Source organism: Trichomycterus rosablanca, chromosome 2, assembly GCF_030014385.1.
Source record: "Trichomycterus rosablanca isolate fTriRos1 chromosome 2, fTriRos1.hap1, whole genome shotgun sequence".
Taxonomy (NCBI): Eukaryota; Metazoa; Chordata; class Actinopteri; order Siluriformes; family Trichomycteridae; genus Trichomycterus; species Trichomycterus rosablanca.
The window spans coordinates 48,055,549-48,081,935 of NC_085989.1; the positions used below are offsets into that span (position 1 = coordinate 48,055,549).

The window sequence follows — 26,387 nt, forward strand, 5'->3', positions numbered from 1 at the left end:
GCCTTTTTCATTATTCATATGTTGTATAGTACATTTATTAACTTTTGTGTTGCTACATAAATATTTTTCCTTTTGACAGGAATAGAAAGTATGAGGTTAAAGCAGCCTGATGGGTTCCTCCTAAGTAATTACAGTAAAAGATCCCTGTGTGAGCAGAGGATAACGACTTATATCAGGCCTACTGGTAATTTACCTTGACCCTATTAGTGACTTAGGCAAGGCAAGTTTATTTGTATAGCACCTTTCATACACAGTGGCAATTCAAAGTGCTTTACATGAGGGAAAAAAATGATCTAGAACCTCAGAAAGACTTCTTGCAAACATTTAGTTACAATTAAGACAACATGAAATTCAAACAAGAGAGATAAAAAATTAAGAAGATGAAAAATTAAGAAAATATTGTAAAATATACTCTACAATTTGGGAAATACGAAATTAAAACAAGAGAGATAAGCAATTAAGAACATGAAGACTAAAAGAAAATATAGTAAAATATACCCTACAATTCAGAGAATATGAAATTAAAACATGAGAGATACACGTTATTATAAGGGATTAATTATACATATTAACGGGGAAATTACAGTACTAAATACTAAGACTATCCCACAGACTGACAGCAGACAAAGTAACTTATACTACCGGTCGTCACCAATAGTACAGTGTTCCAGTTCTACTGCCATGGTGATATCTCTGTCTTAAATAGACAGGTGTCCCAGACGTCTTTACTGTTTATACTTAAACTACGGGTCAGGTGGAACACACAGCGTCACCTTTTCTAGTACTATGGGCCAGACGGTATCACACAGCGTTGCGTCGTCTGATTCCCACCGGGGTGGAACACACAGCATCACCTAGTACTGATACAACACAGGTACTATGGGGCAGACGGTATCACACAGCGTCGTCTGATTCCCACCGGGGTGGAACACACAGCATCACCATCAGACTTACATAGATTGACACATGTGGGGTCCACACATTCCATGTTAGATTACCTTTAATCCATGTTTAAAAGCTCATTTTTAAGTGTAAAGCTATACTGTTTTGCAGTTCTTAATTTACTACGTTTTTAATAGGAGACAAGCCAGTCTAGCACCTGATAGCACTCTAATTAACCACCCATGTTATTGTAACACACAGAAAATTGCTTTCTGTTATCACATTGAGATAAGCATTTACAGTGTATCACAAAAGTGAGTACACCCCTCACATTTCTGCAAATATTTCATTATATCTTTTCATGGGACAACACTATAGACATGAAACTTGGATATAACTTAGAGTAGTCAGTGTACAGCTTGTATAGCAGTGTAGATTTACTGTCTTCTGAAAATAACTCAACACACAGCCATTAATGTCTAAATGGCTGGCAACATAAGTGAGTACACCCCACAGTGAACATGTCCAAATTGTGCCCAAATGTGTCGTTGTCCCTCCCTGGTGTCATGTGTCAAGGTCCCAGGTGTAAATGGGGAGCAGGGCTGTTAAATTTGGTGTTTTGGGTACAATTCTCTCATACTGGCCACTGGATATTCAACATGGCACCTCATGGCAAAGAACTCTCTGAGGATGTGAGAAATAGAATTGTTGCTCTCCACAAAGATGGCCTGGGCTATAAGAAGATTGCTAACACCCTGAAACGGAGCTACAGCATGGTGGCCAAGGTCATACAGCGGTTTTCCAGGACAGGTTCCACTCGGAACAGGCTTCGCCAGGGTCGACCAAAGAAGTTGAGTCCACGTGTTCGGCGTCATATCCAGAGGTTGGCTTTAAAAAATAGACACATGAGTGCTGCCAGCATTGCTGCAGAGGTTGAAGACGTGGGAGGTCAGCCTGTCAGTGCTCAGACCATACACCGCACACTGCATCAGCTCGGTCTGCATGGTCGTCATCCCAGAAGGAAGCTGACACACAAGAAAGCCCGCAAACAGTTTGCTGAAGACAAGCAGTCCAAGAACATGGATTACTGGAATGCCCTGTGGTCTGACGAGACCAAGATAAACTTGTTTGGCTCAGATGGTGTCCAGCATGTGTGGCGGCGCCCTGGTGAGAAGTACCAAAACAACTGTATCTTGCCTACAGTCAAGCATGGTGGTGGTAGCATCATGGTCTTGGGCTGCATGAGTGTTGCTGGCACTAGGGAGCTGCAGTTCATTGAGGGAAACATGAATTCCAACATGTACTGTGACATTCTGAAACAGAGCATGATCCCCTCCCTTCGAAAACTGGGCCTCATGGCAGTTTTCCAACAGGATAACGACCCCAAACACAACCTCCAAGATGACAACTGCCTTGCTGAGGAAGCTGAAGGTAAAGGTGATGGACTAAACCCAATTGAGCACCTGTGGCGCATCCTCAAGTGGAAGGTGGAGGAGTTCAAGGTGTCTAACATCCACCAGCTCCGTGAAGTCATCATGGAGGAGTGGAAGAGGATTCCAGTAGCAACCTGTGCAGCTCTGGTGAATTCCATGCCCAGGAGGGTTAAGGCAGTGCTGGATAATAATGGTGGTCACACAAAATATTGACACTTTGGGCACAATTTGGACATGTTCACTGTGGGGTGTACTCACTTATGTTGCCAGCTATTTAGACATTAATGGCTGTGTGTTGAGTTATTTTCAGAAGACAGTAAATCTACACTGCTATACAAGTTGTACACTGACTACTCTAAGTTATATCCAAGTTTTAGTTCTATAGTGTTGTCCCATGAAAAGATATAATAAAATATTTGCAGAAATGTGAGGGGTGTACTCACTTTTGTGATACACTGTATATCATTAAAAATGCAGAGTTTGTTTCTTTAAAATGTGTAAGTATCTTTTAGGTTTAGTATGACAGACTTGATTTAAAAAAACCCAAAACAATCTAGTAGTATGCCTTGTTGGTGGTTCGAGCTGAATGGAATGTTACAGTCACTTCATTAAATGTTCTTTACAACTGTGGTGAGCAGAAAAAGTACTAAATTGGACAACACATCAAAACTATGAGGTGGATGGGTTATAACTGTAGAAGATCAAATCAGATTCCACTTCTGTACACAAAAACAGACTGTTTACACTATCTTGACCATTCCAGATCAGGTAACGTCTTCAACTGTTGTGCCCACTGTAACCTCAGAGTCCTGTTTTTGACTGACAGAAGTGGTTGTGTTGTTGTCTATCCACCTTGACCCTTTCATGCATGAATTATAACAACATTGGTTTAATTTTCCTTTCAGGCTAATAAAACTATTGAATTGCTTATTTTAATTTTAAATGTAATTTATTAAGAGTTATTCATGTGTCCACTCAGGTGGACAGCATGCATTTGAGTTTCACTGAGAGTGATATTTCATTAACAGCCCAATGAATAGAACAATAATTTTTAGAAATAAATAAAGTAAAATACAAACTTTTAATGATGTACAACAATTGCTATCATGTCTTAACATGTACTGGACCTGCTATGAAAAGACATGAACAGTCTACTGCCCTGTAAAAACATAGAAAAAAATGAATTGGCTTGCATGTAAAATCTATTTACGATACGTTAGCCAAGCAGCCACGGCACAAAGGCACGACGTGGTATATGGCATAGAGCATCTTGGCATCTGTGTGCATTTTTGCTTCCTTGAGTTGAGGCCAGTAGTTTCCAGGCCCAAATCTGATCTCAGTACATCTCATATACAGTAGGTACAAATGGTAGAAAGAACACCTTGTGATTCTCTTCTGTATATAATCACAGAGACGCAAAATTAAAAATATGGAAAATGGAAAATGACTTTTAAATAGCTACCATGCATGAAAGGGTTAAGGTTCGACATGTGTGCTTTAAGATGATTTTTTGCTTAACATGACTGTATATAATGGTTATTTGAGTAACACCAGTCTAAATAACTTGTGTATTAAAATCCCAAGAGATGAGTAGTTTCTTCAAAACTCAAACCGATAAGATGGTCAGTGAATGTACAGGGGTTCCTAAGTAGTGTTTACATACCCTCAACGGTCAGGTTATTAGGAACACCTGTAAATATGTTCATTCAGCCAGTCAAACGGTATGCAGAACAGCTATCTGACAGAATGTAATGAATTAAATTTTGGTTTTTTTGTTTCTACTTTTTGTCTTCTATTCTCGAATGATCTCGGATTACACTCCAAACCAAACTGTGGCGGTAATGCACCAAAAACCGCCATGAAAACCAGTATAAAGAAGCACAAGCTACTGCTTGTTCTGTGATTCAAGTTTAATAGTGTCTGTTTATTCATCACGCTTAATTCTAATGCAATATAATATAATATAATTATTACATATGGTTATTTTGCGGATTTTAAGAGCTTTAATTTCATTATACATTGAACACAGGGTAAGTAACACTGGAATTGCTAGCTTCTCAGCTAACTGTCAACATCCCAGGTACATTAACAACCTGATGCAATATTATGAAGACCCCTGGTCCAACTCCATGTACTGTTGATTTATTAGGTATATAAATATTGCATGTTGTACATTTATAATGCTGTAAATTGCCAATCTTTCTCAGACAGGTGCATCACACAAGTTTATACAACATGCTCTCAGACAACTGAACACTCACTCCAGAGTAGTTGGACGACCTGAGAACAGCAGGAACAACAGTTACACAAACAACTATGAGCACTGAACTGCGGCATCTGCAATCAATTACGTCTCTTCATCCAACAAAAATACAGTATTACTCCACATCCACGTAAACGTTCCTGTTTTGTAATCTAGCTTCCCCATGTGTTTTTTTTTTTCAGTACTTTAGCTCCAATAATGTGTCCTTGTTCAGTACTGCAGCTTCGCCCATGTCCTTGTTCAGTACTTTAGCTTGTGTTTCAGGAAGAGTTTGAGTAATGATCAGGTATTCATGTGCCACTGTTCAGTATTCTTGTGTTCTTGTTCAGTACTCTAGCTTTAGCTCATTGTTCTTCAGTACGGTTCAGTTCTTTAGCTCTATTCATGTGTTTTTGTTCAGTAGTCTTGCTCCATTCATGTGTCCTTGTTCACAACAGTAGCTCCACCCATGTGTCCCTGTTCAGTAGTCTATTTCCAATGATGTGTCCATCTTTATTATGGTTCAATACTTTAGTTCTATTTATGTATTGTAGTTTAGTACTCTAGCTCCATTTATGTGTCCACCTTCAGTATGGTTTATTACTTTAGCTCCATTCATGTGTCCTTTTCAATATGGTTCAGAACTTTAGATCTAGTCCTGTCTTTGTTTAGTACTCTAGCTCCATTCATGTGTCCATCTTTAATATGGTTTAGTACTCTAGCTCCATTCATGTGTCCATCTTTAATATGGTTTAGTACTCTAGCTCCATTCATGTGTCCTTGTTCAATATGGTTCAGTATTTTAGTTATAGTCATGTGTTATAGTTTAGTACTCTAGCTCCATTCATGTGTCCTTGTTTAGTACTCTAGCTCCATTCATGTGTCCTTGTTCAATATTGTTCAGTACTTTAGATCTAGTCCTGTGTCTTTGTTTAGTGTTCTTGCTCCATTCATTTGTTGTTCTTCAGTATGGTTCAGTACTTTAGCTCTATTAATGTGTCCTTGTTCAGTACTCTAGCTCTATTCATTTGTTGTTCTTCAGTATGGTTCAGTACTTTAGCTGTATTAATGTGTCCTTGTTCAGTACTTTAGCTGTATTAATGTGTCTACAGTACTTTAGTTATAGTCATGTGTCCTATTTTAGTACTCTAGCTCCATGCATGTGTCCTTGTTCAATATGGTTCAGTACTGTAGTTATAGCCATGTGTCCTTATTTTGTACTCTGGCTCCATTCATGTGTCCTTTTTCAGTACTTTAGTTATAGTCATGTGTCCTTGTTTAGTACTCTAGCTCCATTCATGTGTCCTTCTTCAATATGGTTCAGTACTTTAGATCTAGTCCTGTGTCATTGTTTAGTGTTCCAGCTCCATTCATTTGTTGTTCTTCAATATGGTTCAGTACTCTAGCTCTATTCATTTGTTTTTCAGTATGGTTCAGTACTTTAACTATATTCATGTGTCCTTGTTCAGTACTGTAGCTCCACCCATGTGTCTTTGATCAGTAGTCTGTATCTAATGATGTGTCCATCTTCAGTATGGTTAAGTACTTTAGTCCTAGTGGGGGGCAATGGGGCTATTGGACGCGCTAAAAAGGGGAGAAAATGTATAAAAAAAATATATATTTAAGCAATAGAACACTTGAGGTCGTGTGTTATCGCGAATAACATCACGGCTGTGATTCGGTCGCAAGCACGAGCCGAAGGCGAGTAGATCATCACAGCCATGATGTTATTCGCGATAACACACAACCTCAAGTGTTCTATTGCTTTTATACAACAGTTTTTACAAAATAAAGAAAGAAAATAAATCAAAGAAGCCCTAAATTTAATAATAAATATGCTTTAATATTGACAATACCTTCCGCCAAAAAGTAGTTCCACAACGAATATAAAGTTTAACACTACAAAGCAGACATCCCAAGTTGCAAAAACTCATTTTAGGGAGGTAAGAACAAGAAGAAGAAAAAGGCAAGAACCTCCGAAGGGAAAAAAATAAATAAAAAAAACTTGCACACACACCAAAGGATTATGGGTGATAACAGAACTTTTAAGAGCTGCTAATTGGGTTATTAAGCTAACTGTTCGCGTTACAAACACATTAATGTTCCCTACATAGTGCACTAGATTGTGTATCAGATCACGGATATATGTTCCCTACATAGTGTACTAGATTGTGTATCAGATCGCGGATTTATGTTCCCTACATAGTGCACTAGATAGTGAATTAGACAATTGATTTATGTTCCCTACACAGTGCGCTAGATTGTGTATCAGATAACGGATTTAAAACGCGATCGGGGAAAAAGTCTGTGTCGCCTGCGTGCGTGTTTGTGTGCATGAAGCTTGTCGTTACTGGCAACGCGTCAGCGGAGTAATACAGTTGTGGTGTGAAAAGGCCGTGCTGTTATCACGAATATCAGCACAGTTAGAACGCTTCTCAACCAATCAGATTGTAAGGTCAGAACTAACTGTTGTATAATAAAAAAATAAAATAATTAGGTTGTTTTTGACACTTATGCATTGAAAATAACACAAATATAATATAAAAACACTAAAATACAATTAAACAAACTTGCACTTTAGCTTTAATTCCTTATGCTTCTTAATGGTGGAGATGCTTGATCTGGGAATATCGTACAGTAATCCCTCCTCGATCGCGGGAAGTAAAAAACGTGTTTATATGGTTATTTTTATAACCCGATTCCATCGGCTTTAGCATTTAGCATCTTGTCATTAAAACCAATGGATTGAGGTAGCACAGCATGCTAACGTCAATATAACATCTCTCTTCATGTAACGATAACGGTTACAAGCCCGAACTTGCAAATAAAAACACTCGGTACAAGTTTATACAAGTTAAAAATCAGTAATATTTTATTTACGTTTGAAAAGAACTCCATTCGTTTGTCCGTACCTTCAGCCATGTTTATTTTTCTGCGAGAGAGGAGCGCCTGACCCGCAATGAATTCTGGGATTGTCTTGATCACTAAGAAAGCGTCGGATGCACACTCATCTTTGAGTGAAAATAACGTTGAAACGTTAAGAAGTGAGGATATTAAGGCATCTAGGATTTGGAACAGCCTCCTAATCAGGAGCGCGCACAGGATGACGTAAAATGCGTCTATGTAGAGAGAGAGCTAGCTTTTCAAACACACCCCTTGTCTGCAGAAATCCGTGAACCAGCGAAAAATCCGCGTTTTATATTGCAAATAAAATCCGCGATAGAGTGAAGCCGCAAAAGTCGAAGCGCGATATAGCGAGGGATTACTGTATTCTGTTCAGCACCGGCTCATTCACATAAGAGGCGACAAAACCGCTTTTGCACTGCTGTGCTGCTATTTCCTATGAAGTGTGATGGTGCACAAAACGTAACGTATTGTACTAAAACAACGAGTGAGGATTTTGATTAGTGGAGGAACTTATGAGCAGTAATAATGAAGAGAAGTTTAGTGCTCCTGTCTCCTTCTTTTAGTACATTAAACAACATTAAGTTTTATTTTTAACCAGAAGCGTTTTAGACTCTGGGAAAAGCTGATTCTGATTCTCACCATTTCTCAGAACCTCGAGCTGTAACACAAGTTTAAAAGTGAAACAGGGAGGAAAATCCAGATAAACACAGATACACGTGGAGCTTTCAGACTGGATCTGATGGTTATTCCACACTAATGCAGATTCGTCTCATATTCACACTTTGATGAGGTTTTAATGCACCGCACCGCATGGCCTCACCCTGTGTCTGCAGACGCCCTGTGGTACCATCCGTACTAACAGAAGTTAGTACGGATGGACAGAATCAGCAAAAAGATCACAGCTGCTCAGATTGTGGAAAGAGCTTTACTTTCCAAAGTGCTCTGCTAACACACCAGCGCATTCACACTGGAGACAAACCATGTAAGTGCTCGAAGTGTAGGAAGAGCTTTCCTTTCCAAAGTGATCTTCTAACACACCAGCGCATTCACACTGGAGACAACCCATATCATTGCTCAGACTGTGGGAAGAGCTTTACTTTTCAAACTGGTCTTTTAAGACACCAGCGCATTCACACTGGAGACAAACCATATAAGTGCTCAGACTGTGGGAAGCGCTTTACTTTTCAAACTGCTCTCCTAAAACACCAGTGCATTCACACTGGAGACAAACCATATAAGTGCTCAGACTGTGGGAAGACCTTTACTTTCCAACGTGATCTCTTAAAACACCAGCACATTCACACTGGAGACAAAACGAATAAGTGTTCAGACTGTGGGAAGAGCTTTTCTTTCCAAAGTGATCTCCTAAAACACCAGCGCATTCACACTGGAGACAAAACAAATAAGCGCTCAGACTGTGGGAAGAGCTTTACTTTTCAAACTGCTCTCCTAAAACACCAGTGCATTCACACTGGAGACAAACCATATAAGTGCTCAGACTGTGGGAAGACCTTTACTTTCCAACGTGATCTCTTAAAACACCAGCACATTCACACTGGAGACAAAACGAATAAGTGTTCAGACTGTGGGAAGAGCTTTTCTTTCCAAAGTGATCTCCTAAAACACCAGCGCATTCACACTGGAGACAAAACAAATAAGCGCTCAGACTGTGGGAAGAGCTTTACTTTGCAAACTGCTCTCCTGAAACACCGGCACATTCACACTGGAGACAAACCATACCAGTGCTCAGACTGTGGGAAGACCTTGACGTCTCATAGTGCTCTTCAAAATCACCAGTGCATTAGTGGAGACAACCCATATCAGTGCTCAGACTGTGGGAAGACCTTTACTTTCCAAAGTGATCTCCTAAAACACCAGTGCATTCACAGTGGAGACAAACCATATCAGTGCCCAGACTGTGGTAAGCGCTTTACTTTTTAAAGTGCTCTTCGAATACACCAGCGCATTTACACTGGAGACAAACCATATCAGTTCTTAGACTGTGGGACGAGCTTTCCTTTCCAAACTGCTCTCCTAAAACACCAGCGCATTCACACTGGAGACAAATCATATCAGTTCTCAAACTGTGGGAAGAGCTTTCCTTTCCAACGAGCTCTCCTAACACACCAGAGCATTCACACTGATGTGAAGCCATATCAGTGCTCAGACTTTGGTAAGAGCTTTACTTTTCAAACTGGTCTTTAAAGACACCAGCGCATTCACACTGGAGACAAACTATATCAGTGCTCAAACTGTGGATTGAGCTTTAAGACATACAGTGTATCACAAAAGTGAGTACACCCCTCACATTTCTGCAAATATTTTATTATATCTTTTCATGGGACGACACTATAGACATGAAACTTGGATATAACTTAGAGTAGTCAGTGTACAACTTGTATAGCAGTGTAGATTTACTGTCTTCTGAAAATAACTCAACACACAGCCATTAATGTCTAAATGGCTGGCAACATAAGTGAGTACACCCCACAGTGAACATGTCCAAATTGTGCCTAAAGTGTCAATATTTTGTGTGACCACCATTATTATCACTGCCTTAACCCTCCTGGGCATGGAATTCACCAGAGCTGCACAGGTTGCTACTGGAATCCTCTTCCACTCCTCCATGATGACATCACGGAGCTGGTGGATGTTAGACACCTTAAACTCCTCCACCTTCCACTTGAGGATGCGCCACAGGTGCTCAATTCTGTTTAGTCCATCACCTTTACCTTCAGCTTCCTCAGCAAGGCAGTTGTCATCTTGGAGGTTGTGTTTGGGGTCATTATCCTGTTGGAAAACTGCAATGAGGCCCAGTTTTCGAAGGGAGGGGATCATGCTCTGTTTCAGAATGTCACAGTACATGTTGGAATTCATGTTTCCCTCAATGAACTGCAGCTCCCCAGTGCCAGCAACACTCATGCAGCCCAAGACCATGATGCTACCACCACCATGCTTGACTGTAGGCAAGATACAGTTGTCTTGGTACTTCTCACCAGGGTGCCGCCACACATGCTGGACACCATCTGAGCCAAACAAGTTTATCTTGGTCTCGTCAGACCACAGGGCATTCCAGTAATCCATGTTCTTGGACTGCTTGTCTTCAGCAAACTGTTTGCTGGCTTTCTTGTGCGTCAGCTTCCTTCTGGGATGACGACCATGCAGACCGAGTTGATGCAGTGTGCGGCGTATGGTCTGAGCACTGACAGGCTGACCTCCCACGTCTTCAACCTCTGTAGCAATGCTGGCAGCACTCATGTGTCTATTTTTTAAAGCCAACCTCTGGATATGACGCCGAACACGTGGACTCAACTTCTTTGGTCGACCCTGGCGAAGCCTGTTCCGAGTGGAACCTGTCCTGGAAAACCGCTGTATGACCTTGGCCACCATGCTGTAGCTCAGTTTCAGGGTGTTAGCAATCTTCTTATAGCCCAGGCCATCTTTGTGGAGAGCAACAATTCTATTTCTCACATCCTCAGAGAGTTCTTTGCCATGAGGTGCCATGTTGAATATCCAGTGGCCAGTATGAGAGAATTGTACCCAAAACACCAAATTTAACAGCCCTGCTCCCCATTTACACCTGGGACCTTGACACATGACACCAGGGAGGGACAACGACACATTTGGGCACAATTTGGACATGTTCACTGTGGGGTGTACTCACTTATGTTTCCAGCTATTTAGACATTAATGGCTGTGTGTTGAGTTATTTTCAGAAGACAGTAAATCTACACTGCTATACAAGCTGTACACTGACTACTCTAAGTTATATCCAAGTTTCATGTCTGTAGTGTTGTCCCATGAAAAGATATAATGAAATATTTGCAGAAATGTGAGGGGTGTACTCACTTTCGTGATACACTGTATGTGTTTCATCCAAAAGTTTGTATGTTGTGGTCAAAGTCCAACTTTTGCACATTGTAATGCACAATTACTGTTTATTTACTGGATTTATTATGATGAAATAAATAAAATGTAACTTGCAAAAAGCACGACACACTATGTTCATTCATGGATGTTTGTCTTCTGTATACATTTTGCATTTATATGTAAAAAAAATCCGAAATCTATTTAAAAATAGTAGGGAAAACATCTGGTACTTATTGCAAGGATGCCGTTGGTTATTACTGGAGCAGTCACACGATAAAAAATTTTAATCGAGATTAATTGTGATTAAGGAACCAAATTCATTGCGATTAATCAACTGCAAAAATAACTAAATTTGTATTTATGCACATTTTTATTGCAAGAACGTGTTTACCAATAAAAAATTAATAAAATTATGATATAATCATTAAATCAAATGATTTTTAGAAAGCCAGCCAATGCCTATATAGAATTGTAAACAGCTACCCATCTTTCAGTCAGTTATTCAGAATGAGTCTGTTCACATTATCTGACAAAAGTGAGGATCTGTTCCTGCTTATAACCCTGCCACTGAAAACAGGCACTCGGGGTAATAATATCAACCATTTCTAGATGCAACACGTATAACGTCATGTCGACCCACATCGTTAACTACACTATATTGCCAAAAGTATTCGCTCGCCTGCCTTCACACGCATATGAACTTGAGTTCATCCTGAAAAACTTACCATATAGAAGCACTTTGTAGTTCTACAATTACTGACTGTAGTCCATCTGTTTCTCTCCATACTTTTTAACCTGCTTTCACCCTGTTCTTCAATGGTCAGGACCCCCACAGGACCACCACCTGCTTTCACCCTGTTCTTTAATGGTCAGGACCCCCACAGGGCCACCATAGAGCAGGTATTATTTAGGTGGTGGATAATTCTCAGCACTGCAGTGACACTGACATGGTGGTGGTGTGTTAGTGTGTGTTGTGCTGGTATGAGTGGATCAGACACAGCAGCGCTGCTGGAGTTTTTAAACACATCACTGTCACTGCTGGACTGAGAATCGTCCACCAACCAAAAACATCCAGCCAACAGTACCCCGTGGGCAGCGTCCTGTGACACTGATGAAGGTCTAGAAGATGACCAACTCAAACAGCAGCAATAGATGAGCGATCGTCTCTGACTTTACATCTACAAGGTGGACCAGCTAGGTAGGAGTGTCTAATAGAGTGGACAGTGAGTGGACACTGTGTTTAAAAACTCCAGCAGCACTGCTGTGTCTGATCCACTCATACCGGCACAACACACACTCACACACCATCACCATGTCAGTGTCACTGCAGTGCTGAGAATCATCCACCACCTAAATAATACCTGCTCTGTAGTGGTCCTGTGGGGGTCCTGACCATTGAAGAACAGGGTGAAAGCAGGTTAAAAAGTATGTAGAGAAACAGATGGACTACAGTCAGTAATTGTAGAACTACAAAGTGTTCCTATATGGTAAGTTTTTTAGGATGAACTCAAGTTCATATGCGTGTGAAGGCAGGCGAGCGAATACTTTTAACAATATAGTGTATGTTAAAGCGTCTACAGTCCATTGAGATCGATTTAACATCAGTGTTTGTAATGTTCCCACGACGTGTTCAGTTCATGCGCTTTACATCCAAATTCATCTGAAATAAAGTTAGACTCAGTCTGAGCTCATTTAGCCTGTAACGCGTATCTGTGCACGCAGACGCCCGAGACAAATGCAGCTTTGACCAAAGATAATGAAGAGTCAAAGACTTCGATTTAATAACTGTAATTTTGTCTAGTGATGATTTCTCACGCTTTTTAAAAACAAAAATTATTTTTTTAAATATCCTGTATTTCCCAATATGTAGCAGCAGCAGCTCGAGTAATTTGTAACTCACGACCGCAAACTGGAGGTAGACCCGTGTTATCTATAGTCCCAGAGATCCTATATTGTAGTGGCAACGGAAAGAGACCCTGTCTGACTTCCCCTCTTTTGAAAAACGGCCAGTCGTGTTTGTGTAGATGCCCAGACATGTTGGTGGATCTGTGGGAGATGGACGTGCTAACTCTTTAGACAGCTTCACCACCCGAGCATCAAAATTAATAACAATTTACAGAGTAAGTAGTAACAATAAACATGAGTAAGAAGTTAAATGAAGAATAATGTAAAAAAGAAAAATAGAAAGAAAAAAAAAGAAAAAAAAGGAAGAAAAAAAAGAAAAAGAAAAAAAAAGTTTAAAAATAATTTAAAAATATTATGGTTACTTCATATCAATAAGAGCTTTAGTCAGACCACTTTACATTTACATGTTCAGTATTTAAAAGATTTTGCAATAAAAACAAAACGTAACATTTGAAGCACAATTTGAATTTGCACAATGACTAGGAAAGTAAAGGCACAAAGTAAAACGGCTAAATACAGTCACTAATCTGTTGTTGTTTTTGATCTGAACTTGCAGATTATTTGTTTATTTCTACACTACATTTCCAATATATGTTTTGTGTTTATTATATTGACTCGTGACTTGCCTGGGACTCTAGCCTAAAGACTTGTGACTTGACTTGGACTCTAATCTAAAGACTTCTGACTTGACTTGGACTCTAGTCTAAAGACTTGTGACTTGCCTTGGACTCTAGTCTAAAGACTTGTGACTTGACTGGGACTCTAGCCTAAAGACTCGTGACTTGACTTGGACTCTAGCCTAAAGACTCGTGACTTGACTTGGACTCTAGCCTAAAGACTTGTGACTTGACTGGGACTCTAGCCTAAAGACTTGTGGCTTGACTGACTCTAGTCTAAAGACTTGTGACTTGACTCGGACTCTAGTCTAAAGACTTGTGACTGGACTAAGACTCTAGCCTAAAGACTTGTGACTTGACTCGGACTCTAGCCTAAAGACTTGCGACTTGACTGGGACTCTAGCCTAAAGACTTGTGACGACTGGGACTCTAGTCTAAAGATTTGTGACTTGACTGGGACTCTAGCCTAAAGATTTGTGACTTGACTCGGACTCTAGCCTAAAGACTTGTGACCTGACTTGGACTCTAGCCTAAAGACTTGTGACTTGACTGACTCTAGTCTAAAGACTTGTGACTTGACTGGGACTCTAGTCTAAAGACTTGTGACTTGACTCGGACTCTAGCCTAAAGACTTGTGACCTGACTTGGACTCTAGTCTAAAGACTTGTAACTTGACTGGGACTCTAGTCTAAAGACTTGTGACTTGACTGGGACTCTAGTCTAAAGACTTGTGACTTGACTGGGACTCTAGTCTAAAGACTTGTGACTTGACTTGGACTCTAGTCTAAAGACTTGTGACTTGACCGGGACTATAGTCTAAAGACTTGTGACTTGACTTGGACTCTAGCCTAAAGACTTGTGACTTGACCGGGACTCTAGTCTAAAGACTTGTGACTTGACTTGGACTCTAGCCTAAAGACTTGTGACTTGACTGACTCTAGTCTAAAGTTTTGTGACTTCACTGACTCTAGTCTAAAGACTTGTGACTTGACTAGGACTCTAGTCTAAAGACTTGTGACTTGACCGGGACTCTAGTCTAAAGACTTGTGACTTGACTTGGACTCTAGCCTAAAGACTTGTGACTTGACTGACTCTAGCCTAAAGACTTGTGACTTGACTGGGACTCTAGCCTAAAGACTTGTGACTTGACTCGGACTCTAGCCTAAAGACTCGTGAACATCTCTTGTCAAGGGGGTGCCAAGGTTGAGAACCGCTGATGCAAAGCATCATAGGAGGGAAACAGAATTACCAACAAGCAAAACCGGCTCCTATATTCCAGTAAACAAGGATCTTACTCAGGATTGGAGTCATGGTTCCACCCAGTCCTACAAGACTTGGCGCGACTGGACGCTTCTACAGAGGTCACCCAAAGCTACCACTGCCCAGGGTAGATCTTTCCGCTTCAACTGTCTCGATTGAGGAACTCGCTGAACGTCATCACCTTCGCCGACTACGCGTTGGCGCACTTGTGACTCTTAAACGTCGTCGAATAATTAAAGTTTCGTCCGCAGTCCGAGCAGTAGTAGGGTTTCTCTCCCGTGTGAATGCGCTGGTGTACGTTCAGATTGCTTTGCTGACTGAAACTCTTCTCACAGTGTGAACACTGATAGGGCTTCTGTCCAGTGTGAACACGCTGGTGCAGCTGAAAAGTACCCAGTCGATTAAAACCCTTCCCGCACTTCACGCACCGGTACGGTTTCTCACCGGTGTGAATGCGCTGGTGTATTTTGAGAGTGCTCAGATGACTGAAACTCCTTCCGCAGTCCGTGCACTGATAGGGCTTCTCTCCTGTGTGAACGCGCTGGTGCTTTTTGAGTTCACTCGGGAAAGTAAAGCTCTTCCCGCACTGCGGACAGCAGTACGGCTTCTCACCGGTGTGAATGCGCTGGTGCGTCTGGAGATAATCCTGTCGACTGAAACTCTTCTCGCACTGTGAGCACCGATAGGGCTTTTCTCCCGTGTGAACGTGCTGGTGCTTTTGGAGATCGCTTGCTTGATTAAAAGTCTTTTTGCACTCCGGGCACTGGTACGGCTTCTGCCCCATGTGAACGCGCAGGTGCTTTTGCAGTTCGCTGGGGTAAATGAAACTCTTTCCGCATTGCGAGCAGGAATACAGCTTCTGCCCCGTGTGAATGCGCTGGTGTGTACTGAGATGACTCGCTTGCTTAAAACTCTTCCCGCACTCAGAGCACTGGTACGGCTTCTCTCCCGTGTGAACACGCTGGTGCTTCTGAAGCTCACATGGGTAGATAAAACTCTTTCCACACTGTGGGCAGGAATACGGCCTCTCTCCTGTGTGACTGCGCTGGTGCGTACTGAGGTGACTGGCTTGCTTGAAGCTTTTCCCACACTCTGAGCACTGGTACGGTTTTTCCCCGGTGTGAACACGCCGGTGCTTTTGGAGTTCACTGTGAAAAGCAAAACTCTTTCCACAGTGCGAGCAGTTGTACGTTTTCTCCCCAGTGTGAATGCGCTGGTGGATTTTAAGAGCGTGCTGGTTGTTAAAAGTCTCCCCGCAGTCCAAGCAGCCGTGTGCTCGTCCGAGACTTCTGTTGGGCGTCCGACTGTGGTGTTCAGGCTCTCCAGGTATCACCAGCGTGTGGTATTCATTATAGTGGCTCCTGCTGATGTGTTTGTGGAGAAAGATCTGGGATGTGAAAGAAATTGGACACCAGGAGCAGGAGAAGACTTGCAGCCGGGTGTCGTTCGGTTCTGGTGCAAAAAAACAAACGTTAAAAGTTAGAAAACAGCACCAACCGTTTATCTGAGGGTAAAAGTCTGTATACCTTTGGTCATTCAACACTTTTCAAAATGTAAAAGGGGAAAATTAGCTGTTTTTATTTAAAAAAAACTAAATGTAAAAGGGGAAAATGAGCTGATTTTATTTAAAAAAAAACAACATTTAAAAGGGGAAAATGAACTGTTTTTATTTAAAAAAAAACTACATTCAAAAGGGGAAAATGAGCTGTTTTTATTTAAAAAAAAACTACATTCAAAAGGGGAAAATGAGCTGTTTTTATTTAAAAAAAAACAACATTTAAAAGGGGAAAATGAACTGTTTTTATTTAAAAAAAAACAACATTTAAAAGGGGAAAATGAACTGTTTTTATTTAAAAAAAAACTACATTCAAAAGGGGAAAATGAGCTGTTTTTATTTTAACAAAACTAAATTTAAAAGGGGAAAATTAGCTGTTTTTATTTAAAAAAAAAACTAAATTCAAAAGGGGAAAATTAGCTTTTTTTTTTTTTTAAAGCAAAATTTTTAAGGGGAAAATGAGGCGTTTTTTTGTTTGTCATTAAAAAAACTAAATTGAAAACGGGGAAAACGAGTCGTTTTTTGTTTTAAAAAAAAAACTACATTTAAAAACAAGGTGGTTTTTTTTCATTTCAAGATCAAAAATCAAATAACAAACAGAAACTGAATAACGAACTTTAATTTAATTTAATTTTCTAAATTCAACATTTCTCATCATTTTAACCGGAAATTATTCAGCTAATTATAATCATGAAAGTACACAATTCAAGCCACAGAGGGTTAAGTACCTTGTTTAGGGGCCCAACAGTGGCATGCCGCAGTGGTGGGGCTTGAACCAGAAACCTTCAGATCTCTAGTCCAGTACTTACTACTGAGCTACCACTGCAAACCTCGACCCACCAAGACGCCACACATTTCCACTGAGAGACAAATCATTTAACCACAGACAACAATAAAATCTCACCAGTGTCATCATCACCATCATCACCATCGTCATCACCATCGTCATCATCATCAGGTTCTTCATCTTTTACAGGCTTCATGTGGAATTCTTCTTCCTGTTTTTCCACCAAGGTTGATGCTTCTCCACCTGAAATTCCATCATTTAGCATTAATGACTTAACAAGCTGAGAGGAAAATCAATAGTTGGACTAAATTGAATGGTTGTGAGTTTTTTTTTAAAATACAGATATGCGATGATAACTCGCTCATATTTAAATTTCATCCAGAATGGGATGTGAAAACCCAAGACAAAAAGTCACATAACAAAATGTTTATGAACCATGTTTATGTTTATGCTGAAACACACTGGTGAAAACGTGGTATAATAAAGCAGATTTACTTACAGACATAACCTTCATCTTCAGGTTCTTCCTTTATTAATTTCTGTAAATCCGGGTCGACATGGTCCTCAGGTTTAAAGTGTTCCACGCCGGAGGACGTCCCCTCACCTGACGTGGTGCACGTCTCTGTCTGCACGTCCTCACATACGAGAGAACACACAACAACAAAACCGGTTTAATTAAACAACTCAGTGCTCTTTATATCAGTCACACAGGAACAGTGAAGCTCCTGGAACCCAAATTCCATCCTGACGTTAGGACGCACTCAGATGAGAAGTGGCAAAACGGCTTTCCTGTGGAGTGTGGCGGTGCCGCTTTCCTGATGTGTTGGGCTCGTGATTTCAGCTCTGGCCTGATTGAACTTTGACCCGGTTTACCGCTGACCTAATTAAAGCTCCTCTAATGAGACCAACTGTTTAATATGACGTAGTAAAAGCGATTCAAACAGAACGAACAACACTTAACACGCTTTTTTATTCTTGTGAAACCTGTTATAAGGGAAAACCTACGCAGTAATTATTACTTTCCTTCTGGATCACAGGTTGGTCATTTCATTAGTGGAGAGAACTTATGAGCAGTAATAATGAAGAGAAGTTTAGTGCTCCTGTCTCCTTCTTTTAGTACATTAAGCCATTTTTTTCACGATAAGCATTTAAGACTATCAGAAAAACAGTTTTTTAATTTTTAAGAACCTCGAGCTGCAACACAAGTTTAAAAGTGAAACAGTGAGGAAAATCCAGATAAACACAGATACACGTGGAGCTTTCAGACTGGTTTGACGGATATTCCACACAAATGTATACAGTGGTACCTTGTGACTCAATGTCCCCTAAACTTGAAATCTCAAAAACGCACTTCGTCAATAGATTTGTACCCTTAAACTCTCTGTTTACCTTAAACTCGACGTGTGTGTGACAGCTGCTTTGTTCAGTGCTCGGCTTGAGCGGTAAAACATGAATATGAGACGAATCTGCATTTGTGTGGAATAACCATCAGATCCAGTCTGAAAGCTCTACATGTACAGTGGGGGAAATAAGTATTTGATCCCCTGGTGATTTTGTAAGTTTACCCCCTTACAAAGACTTGAACAGTCTATAATTTTTATGGAAGGTTTATTTTAACAGAGAGAGACAGAATATCAACAAAAAATCCAGAAAAAAAACAATAAATAAAAGTTATAAATTAATTTGTATTTAATTAAGGGAAATAAGTATTTGATCCCCTACCAACCAGCAAGAATTCTGACCCCCACAGACCGGTTATGTGCCCATGAGGCACACAAATTAGTCCTGTCCCTGTATAAAAGACTACTGTCACAGAATCAGTTTCTTCCGTTCAAATCTCTCGACCACCATGGGCAAGACCAAAGAGCTATCAAAGGACGTCAGGGACAAGATTGTAGACCTGCACAAGGCTGGAATAGGCTACAAGACCATCAGCAAGAAGCTGATGAGAAAGAGACCACTGTTGGTGCGATAATTTGAAAATGGAAGAAATACAAGATCACAGTCAATCGCCCTCGCTCTGGAGCTCCATGCAAGATCTCACCTGGTGGGGTAAGTATGATTCTGAGAAAGGTGAGGTCAGTCCAGAATTACACGGGAGGAGCTTGTCAATGATCTCAGGGGAGCTGGGAGCACAGTCACCAAGAAAACCATTAGTAACACACTTCACCGTAATGGATTGAGATCCTGCAGTGCCCACAAAGTCCCTCTGCTCAAGAAGGCTCATGTACAGGCCCGTCTGAAGTTTGCCAATGAACACCTGAATGATTCAGAGAAAGCTTGGGAGAATGTGATATGGTCAGATGAGACCAAAATTGAGCTCTTTGGCATCAACTCCACTCGCCGTGTTTGGAGGCAAAGAAATGCCCTGTGGGGATGGTGTTCTTGGGGTCATATCCAGCATTTCTCTGCTCCCAGCTCCCCTGAGATCATTGACAAGCTCCTCCCGTGTAATTCTGGACTGACCTCACCTTTCTCAGAATCATTCTTACCCCACCAGGTGAGATCTTGCATGGAGCTCCAGAGCGAGGGCGATTGACTGTGATCTTGTATTTCTTCCATTTTTGAATGATCGCACCAACAGTGGTCTCTTTCTCACCAAGCTTCTTGCTGATGGTCTTGTAGCCCATTCCAGCCTTGTGCAGGTCTACAATCTTGTCCCTGACGTCCTTTGATAGCTCTTTGGTCTTGCCCATGGTGGTCGAGAGATTTGAACGGAAGAAACTGATTCTGTGACAGGAGTCTTTTATACAGGGACAGGACTCATTTGTGTGCCTCATGGGCACATAACCGGTCTGTGGGGGTCAGAATTCTTGCTGGTTGGTAGGGGATCAAATACTTATTTCCCTGAATTAAATACAAATTAATTTATAACTTTTATTTAATGTTTTTTTTCTGGATTTTTTGTTGATATTCTGTCTCTTTCTGTTAAAATAAACCTTCCATAAAAATTATAGACTGTTCAAGTCTTTGTAAGGGGGTAAACTTACAAAATCAGCAGGGGATCAAATACTTATTTACCCCACTGTATCTGTGTTTATCTGGACTCTCCTCACTGTTTCACTTTTAAACTTATGTTACAGCTCGAGCTTCTGAAAAATTGTGAGAATCTGCTTCTCCAAGAGTCTAAAACACTTATCGTTAAAGCATAACATGGTTTAATGTATTAAAAGGAGACAAGAGCACTAAACTTCTCTTAATTATTACTGCTCATAAGTTCCTCGACTAATTAAATTCCTCACTCGTTGTTTTAGTATGTGTAGCAACTTAATTATTCACCCAAGTGAAGAAAGTAACTCACATCAGTGATGTTAACCTGTAGGTGATCAGAATCAGGAGTGTGTGCAGGTTTGCAGAATGAAGCTCGTCTCACTTCTGCTGATTCCATTCTGAACAATCTGAAACAGAAACAAATCCACAAATTATAAACAACAACCTTTATTTTTTAAATGATGAGGTCACGCGGCACAGCAGAGATTTTCATTTTGAATGAAACACACAGAATTTATTCAACTGTAAATAAATTATTAAATTAATACAGAAACTTCACTGCTTCATCCAAGAACCACTCTCATTAATACAGAAACTTCACTGCTTCATCCAGGAACCACTCTGATTAATACAGAAACTTCACTGCTTCATCCAAGAACCACACTGATTAATACAGAAACTTCACTGCTTCATCCAAGAACCACACTGATTAATACAGAAACTATACTGCTTCATCCAAGAACCACACTGATTAATACAGAAACTTCACTGCTTCATCCAGGGACCACTCTGATTAATACAGAAACTTCACTGCTTCATCAAAGAACCACATTGATTAATGCAGAAACTATACTGCTTCATCCAAGAACCACACTGATTAATACAGAAACTTCACTGCTTCATCCAAGAACCACATTGATTAATACAGAAACTATACTGCTTTATCCAAGAACCACACTGATTAATACAGAAACTTCACTGCTTCATCCAAGAACCACACTGATTAATACAGAAACTATACTGCTTCATCCAAGAACCACACTGATTAATACAGAAACTATACTGCTTCATCTAAGAACCACACTGATTAATACAGAAACTATACTGCTTCATCTAAGAACCACACTGATTAATACAGAAACTATACTGCTTTATCCAAGAACCACACTGATTAATACAGAAACTTCACTGCTTCATCCAAGAACCACACTGATTAATACAGAAACTATACTGCTTCATCCAAGAACCACACTGATTAATACAGAAACTATACTGCTTCATCTAAGAACCACACTGATTAATACAGAAACTTCACTGCTTTATCCAAGAACCACTCTGATTAATACAGAAACTTCACTGCTTCATCCAAAAACCACATTGATTAATACATAAACTTCACTGCTTCATCCAAGAACCACACTGATTAATACAGAAACTATACTGCTTCATCCAAGAACCACACTGATTAATACAGAAACTTCACTGCTTCATCCAGGGACCACTCTGATTAATACAGAAACTTCACTGCTTCATCCAAGAACCACACTGATTAATACAGAAACTTCACTGCTTCATCAAAGAACCACATTGATTAATGCAGAAACTATACTGCTTCATCCAAGAACCACACTGATTAATACAGAAACTTCACTGCTTCATCCAAGAACCACATTGATTAATACAGAAACTATACTGCTTTATCCAAGAACCACACTGATTAATACAGAAACTTCACTGCTTCATCCAAGAACCACACTGATTAATACAAAAACTATACTGCTTCATCCAAGAACCACACTGATTAATACAGAAACTATACTGCTTCATCCAAGAACCACACTGATTAATACAGAAACTATACTGCTTCATCTAAGAACCACACTGATTAATACAGAAACTTCACTGCTTTATCCAAGAACCACTCTGATTAATACAGAAACTTCACTGCTTCATCCAAAAACCACATTGATTAATACATAAACTTCACTGCTTCATCCAAGAACCACACTGATTAATACAGAAACTATACTGCTTCATCCAAGAACCACACTGATTAATACAGAAACTATACTGCTTCATCTAAGAACCACACTGATTAATACAGAAACTATACTGCTTCATCTAAGAACCACACTGATTAATACAGAAACTATACTGCTTTATCCAAGAACCACACTGATTAATACAGAAACTTCACTGCTTCATCCAAGAACCACACTGATTAATACAGAAACTATACTGCTTCATCCAAGAACCACACTGATTAATACAGAAACTATACTGCTTCATCTAAGAACCACACTGATTAATACAGAAACTTCACTGCTTTATCCAAGAACCACTCTGATTAATACAGAAACTTCACTGCTTCATCCAAAAACCACATTGATTAATACATAAACTTCACTGCTTCATCCAAGAACCACACTGATTAATACAGAAACTTCACTGCTTCATCCAAGAACCACATTGATTAATACAGAAACTATACTGCTTTATCCAAGAACCACACTGATTAATACAGAAACTTCACTGCTTCATCCAAGAACCACACTGGTTAATACAGAAACTATACTGCTTCATCCAAGAACCACATTGATTAATACAGAAACTTCACTGCTTCATCCAAGAACCACACTGATTAATACAGAAACTTCACTGCTTTATCCAAGAACCACACTGATTAATACAGAAACTTCACTGCTTCATCCAAGAACCACACTGATTAATACAGAAACTTCACTGCTTCATCCAAGAACCACATTGATTAATACAGAAACTATACTGCTTTATCCAAGAACCACACTGATTAATACAGAAACTTCACTGCTTCATCCAAGAACCACACTGATTAATACAGAAACTATACTGCTTCATCCAAGAACCACACTGATTAATACAGAAACTTCACTGCTTCATCCAAGAACCACACTGATTAATACAGAAACTTCACTGCTTCATCCAAAAACCACATTGATTAATACAGAAACTTCACTGCTTCATCCAAGAACCACACTGATTAATACGGAAACTATACTGCTTCATCCAAGAACCACACTAATTAATACAGAAACTTCACTGCTTTATCCAAGAACCACTCTGATTAATACAGAAACTATACTGCTTCATCCAAGAACCACACTGATTAATACAGAAACTATACTGCTTCATCCAAGAACCACACTGATTAATACAGAAACTTCACTGCTTCATCCAAGAACCACACTGGTTAATACAGAAACTATACTGCTTCATCCAAGAACCACACTGATTAATACAGAAACTTCACTGCCTTATCCAAGAACCACACTGATTAATACAGAAACTATACTGCTTTATCCAAGAACCACACTGATTAATACAGAAACTTCACTGCTTCATCCAAGAACCACACTGATTAATACGGAAACTATACTGCTTCATCCAAGAACCACACTAATTAATACAGAAACTTCACTGCTTTATCCAAGAACCACTCTGATTAATACAGAAACTATACTGCTTCATCCAAGAACCACACTGGTTAATACAGAAACTTCACTGCTTTATCCAAGAACCACACTGATTAATACAGAAACTTCACTGCTTCATCCAAGAACCACACTGATTAATACAGAAACTTCACTGCTTCATCCAAGAACCACACTGGTTAATACAGAAACTTCACTGCTTCATCCAAGAACCACACTGATTAATACAGAAACTATACTGCTTCATCCAAGAACCACACTGATTAATACAGAAACTATACTGCTTCATCCAAGAACCACTCTGATTAATACAGAAACTTCACTGCTTCATCCAAAAACCACACTGATTAATACAGAAACTTCACTGCTTTATCCAAGAACCACATTGATTAATACAGAAACTTCACTGCTTCATCCAAGAACCACACTGATTAATACAAAAACTTCACTGCTTTATCCAAGAACCACACTGATTAATACAGAAACTATACTGCTTCATCCAAGAACCACTCTGATTAATACAGAAACTATACTGCTTCATCCAAGAACCACACTGATTAATACAGAAACTATACTGCTTTATCCAAGAACCACACTGATTAATACAGAAACTTCACTGCTTCATCCAAGAACCACACTGATTAATACAGAAACTTCACTGCTTCATCCAAAAACCACATTGATTAATACAGAAACTTCACTGCTTCATCCAAGAACCACACTGATTAATACAGAAACTTCACTGCTTCATCCAAGAACCACACTGATTAACAGGAACCAAACTGATTTAATGATAAACCACTCTGCTTCATTCAAAAACCACACTGCTTCCTACAGAAACGTCACTGCTTCATCCAAGAACCACTCTGAATAATACAGAAACTGCACTGATTCATCCAGAAACTGCACTGATTTAATGATAAACCACTCTGCTTCATCCAGAAACCATACTGCTTCATTTAAGAACCACACTGCTTCATCCAGGAACCACACTGATTAATACAGAAACTTCACTGCTTCATCCAAGAACCACACTGATTAATACAGAAACGGCACTGCTTTATACAGAATCTGCACTGATTCATCCAGGAACTGCACCGATTTAATGATAAACCACACTGCTTCATTCAGGAACCACTCTGCTTCATTCAAGAACCACACCGATTCATACAGGAACTTCACTGCTTTATCCAGGAACTTCACTGCTTCAATGATAAACCACTCTGCTTCATTCAAGAACCACACTGCTTCATACAGAAACTTCACTTCTTCATCCAGAACCTGCACTGATTTAATGATAAACCATGCTGCATTATCCAGAAACCATACTGCTTCATTTAAGAACCACACTGCTTCATCCAGGAACCACACTGATTAATACAGAAACTTCACTGCTTCATCCAAGAACCACACTGCTTCATACAGGAGTACTCTATGTAAAGTATATAAATCCCTTCACTTATACTCTATGTAGTGCACTATGTAGGGAATATAAATCCCTTCACTTATACACTATGTAGTGCACTATGTAGGGAATATAAATCCCTTCACTTATACAATATGTAGTGCACTATGTAGGGAATATAAATCCATTTACTTATACACTATGTAGTGCACTATGTAGGGAATATAAATCCCTTCACTTATACACTATGTAGTGCACTATGTAGGGAATATAAATCTTTCACTTATACTCTATGTAGTGCACTATGTAGGGAATATAAATCCCTTCACTTATACACTATGTAGTGCACTATGTAGGGAATATAAATCCCTTCACTTATACACTATGTAGTGCACTATGTAGGGAATATAAATCCATTTACTTATACACTATGTAGTGCACTATGTAGGGAATATAAATCCCTTTACTTATACACTATGTAGTGCACTATGTAGGGAATATAAATCCCTTTACTTATACACTATGTAGGGAATATAAATCCTTCACTTATACACTATGTAGTGCACTATGTAGGGAATATAAATCCATTTACTCATACACTATGTAGTGCACTATGTAGGGAGTATAAATCCTTCACTTATACACTATGTAGTGCACTATGTAGGTAATATAAATCCATTTACTTATACAATATGTAGTGCACTATGTAGGGAGTATAAATCCATTTACTTATACACTATTTAGTGCACTATGTAGGGAATATAAATCTTTCACTTGTACTCTATGTAGTGCACTATGTAGGGAGTATAAATTTATTTACATACACACTATGTAGTGCACTATGTAGGGAATATAAATCCCTTCACTTATACAATATGTAGTGCACTATGTAGGGAATATAAATCCATTTACTTATACAATATGTAGTGCACTATGTAAGGTAAATAAATCCATTTACTTATACACTATGTAGTGCACTATGTAGAGAATATAAATCCTTCACTTATACACTATGTAGTGCACTATGTAGGGAATATAAATCCCTTCACTTATACACTATGTA

At 39.6% G+C, this 26,387-nt stretch overlaps 1 pseudogene; it reads right to left on the reverse strand.

Moving 5' to 3' along the window:
* Positions 1-15,237: 15,237 nt before the first annotated feature.
* The window catches only part of LOC134301883 (zinc finger protein 850-like), a 102,360-nt pseudogene continuing 91,210 nt past the window's right edge, over positions 15,238-26,387 (reverse strand).